Source organism: Camelina sativa, chromosome 5 (genome assembly GCF_000633955.1).
Source record: "Camelina sativa cultivar DH55 chromosome 5, Cs, whole genome shotgun sequence".
Classification (NCBI taxonomy): domain Eukaryota; kingdom Viridiplantae; phylum Streptophyta; class Magnoliopsida; order Brassicales; family Brassicaceae; genus Camelina; species Camelina sativa.
Window position 1 is genome coordinate 26,324,705 of NC_025689.1, and position 3,953 is coordinate 26,328,657.

Genomic DNA, 3,953 nt, shown 5'->3' on the forward strand with positions numbered 1-3,953 from the left:
AGGCTATGTTGGCCAAACAGTTTTGGCGTCTAATTCACTACCCATCGTCTTTAATGGCTAAGGTGATGAAAAGTCGATATTTCAGGAACAAACATCCTCTTATGGCAAAAAAACCATATAATCCGTCTTTTGCTTGGAGAAGTATTTACTCCATTAAGGGATTGGTGGAGCAGGGGGCGCGATGGGCGGTAGGCTCTGGTAATTCCATTTCGGTTTGGCGTGATCCATGGATACCGGATATTCGCCCTAGACTGGCGAATGGTCGAGGGAGGTTGTGGCTTCCGAGTTTAATGGTTAATCATTTAATTAACCCGGAGACTAAGGATTGGCATCTACCCACTTTGGAGGAGTTTTTTGATCTGGGGGATATACAAATAATTCGGAATATGCCGGTTAGCAGAACTCATCAACCGGATAGATTAATATGGCATTATACTAAATCTGGGAAATATTCCGTCAAATCAGGTTACCGGTTAGCCCGGGAATTGATAATGGATGTAGAGTATGGGCCGACGTGTACGGCTTTGCGGGCCCAATTGTGGAAACTTGATGTCCCCTCCAAGACTTTTTTGGCAGATTGGTTTGGGTACTCTTCCTGTGTTAGAGCGTCTCGCACATCGGGGTGTTCGTTGTGACACCGTGTGTAAGAGATGCGGTTCTGCAGTGGAAACAATAAACCACACGCTCTTTGAGTGCCCTAGGTCTCGACGTATTTGGGAGTTGTCCCCTATCCGGATGGTCCTAGGGGGTTTTCCATACACCTCGATTTATGCAAATTTAGATTTTATTTTTTGGCGTGCGTCTTTGCAATCCGGGGTCTCGGATATAGGCATTCAACTACCTTGGATTATTTGGTCAATTTGGAAAGATAGGAATAAAAAGGTCTTCCAGGGTATTGAGGTAGAGCCTCTTGAGATTTTGAATCAAGCGGCTACGGATAAAATATTGTGGGAGGAGGCCAAGTCTTACTCAGTGAATTATCTGGATCCCCCGTCTTGTTCGGAGGACAGGGGTTCCTCTCCCCGATGCCAATTTGGTGGTTCTTGGAAAGGTACAGATCCCTACCAGGGTTTGGGCTGGTGGTGCTGCAATGGAGAGCTTAAAACGATCATGTTGGGAGCACGGAGTCACCGTCGGAGTATATCACCTCTACATGNACCGGAAGACTGGCCAGCTTTTTCCAATCTGTTGGAGGATTTCTCCCTGCTTCGTAGTTTCTATACCTCCTTCAGCCTCACCAANGTGATACCATGTGTAAGAGATGCAATTCTGGAGTGGAAACTATAAATCATGCGCTCTTTGAGTGTCCAAGGTCTCGAGGTGTTTGGGAGTTGTCCTCTGTCCGGATGGACCCAGGGGGTTTTCCATACACATCGATTTATGCGAATTTAGACTTTATTTTTTGGCGTGCGTCTTTGCAATCCGGGGTCTCGGATATAGGCATTCAACTACCTTGGATTATTTGGTCAATTTGGAAAGATAGGAATAAAAAGGTCTTCCAGGGTATTGAGGTAGAGCCTCTTGAGATTTTGAATCAAGCGGCTACGGATAAAATATTGTGGGAGGAGGCCAAGTCTTACTCAGTGAATTATCTGGATCCCCCGTCTTGTTCGGAGGACAGGGGTTCCTCTCCCCGATGCCAATTTGGTGGTTCTTGGAAAGGTACAGATCCCTACCAGGGTTTGGGCTGGTGGTGCTGCAATGGAGAGCTTAAAACGATCATGTTGGGAGCACGGAGTCACCGTCGGAGTATATCCCCTCTACATGCAGAATTACAAGCGCTGATCTGGGCTATGGAGTCTTTACTGGGGGCTGGAGTCGATTGTCAGGCTTTTGAGACGGATAGTGTAGAGCTATTGGCGATGGTGCAGACACCGGAAGACTGGCCAGCTTTTTCCAATCTGTTGGAGGATTTCTCCCTGCTTCGTAGTTTCTATACCTCCTTCAGCCTCACCAAGATTCCACGAGACGCCAATGTCAGAGCCGACTGTCTAGCTCGATTTTCACGTTCTCTACCTTCAGAATCTACCTTTGTAAACTCGTATCTTCCTGTTTGGGCAACCAATCGTGGAGTTCTATTTTAATTATTATAGTTTGGTTAAAAAAAATATATATATTTTATCAAAAAGTAAGCATATTAGTGCTATATAGCACTAATCCAGATAGAAAACTCTGAAAAAAAAAAAAAAACGGAGTTAGAAGATAACTCACCTTGAAGTTTACTCCGGCTTGTGAGAGGTAATCCACGTTCCTCAACTCTGCGATTGCTGGCCATCTCCTGGGATCATCTCTTATCTGATTTGGAATGTCGTCAAGCGATTTTTCATAAACACACCGGAACATGTCTGTGAAATGCTTGAAGTTTGTTTTCTCTTGGATTCTTATGCCAAAACAGCCCAGGAAGAATTTGTCAAGGGTCTCACGAACATACAATTCATTTATACTGGAATTGAACAAGCTATCTAAAATGAAATAGGGAAGTTGATTCTCTAGCAAGATTAAATCTTGTCATCTGAATATTCACGATGTTTGGTCATAACTCTTAGAAAGAACTTCATAATGAAAACTGAATCCTGAAGGATAAGTTCCACGAAGTATTCGGATGGTATCCATTCAGTCGGTTCTTCATAGCTAGCCCGAGTATTTTTTTCTTGGGCTTGTATGGTTTTCCTCATTTCCTCTATAGTATCTTCCCCAACTCTTTCGGTGTAATACTCGAAGTACGTCTTCTTTGTGTCTTCCATCTTAATATATTCTTTTTTCAGATGCCTAATAAAACATACGTATCGCCATATTTAACATTGGACTTTATTAAATGAGAATTCCAATGGACCACTAAGCCAAAATCAGGAAGGCCGTGCGAAATGGCCATGGCTTCATCTAAAACTACATTAATAACAATGAAATGAGTAAATGACATATAGATTTATATATGTATTAGATTTTAATCTGTGGTATACCGTGTGCCTATTTTTTTTTATAATAATTTTAATTATTTATAATTTAGGTTGTATGTTGTGTTCGTTTGTGAGAGTTTCATTTAAATAGGTTGTATCCAATTTTTTCTTTTTTGGCATTTTTTCGTGTAAATTTGAGTGCGTTAAAGTTTTAGAGAAATGATAGAGTTTTTTTTTTTAATTGTTTGCATCTTTATGATATTTTGTTGATTTTAGGAACCTTATTGATTTGGTAGAGAGACCAACTTATACATATTGTCGATTTTATAAGAATAAACTTAATTAATTTGGCCAATTTACCATATTTTACTTATTGAGTTTTGTCCAATTTTGTATGGATTAACATTAAAAATAAAGATTTAAATACACATAACTATAAGGATAAAACACAAAATATGCTTAAAATGTTAATATAGAGATATATATATATATATATATTATATCTTTTATGGTAGGAAGATTTATATGTTGTATATTGTATAGGTATATACATTTTCATTATTTTCTGGACGTTTCATTGTTTAAAAACCGAAAAAAATACCTATATAATACAGTAATAGGAAGTATATTTGTTTCATTAATTAATACACCTGTCATCATTGTTTAAAATTAATAAGTGTATAAAACTCTTTTTTACTAACTGTTATCTGCTTTAAAATTTTGGTAGATTTATACAAAAACCCTGTTCAGTGTTCTCACACATTCCATAATGGCTTTGGTTACTTTCTCCTTTCCTGTAGGATAATAAACTTTAATATATATATATATATATATATATATATATATTTTTTGTTTGAAAAAGAAAGGCACCAACTATCCTCAAAATTTTTGATATCTAGATCTGATGGATCTAAGAAATAAGGTCACGGATCCATAGAGTACTTAGAAAATAAAAGAGGTGTGGTTACAATTACATATTAGTTTTTTTTTTTTTTTTTTTTTTTTTTTTTTTTTTTTTTTTTTTTTTTTTTTTTTTTTTTTTTTTTTTTTTTTTTT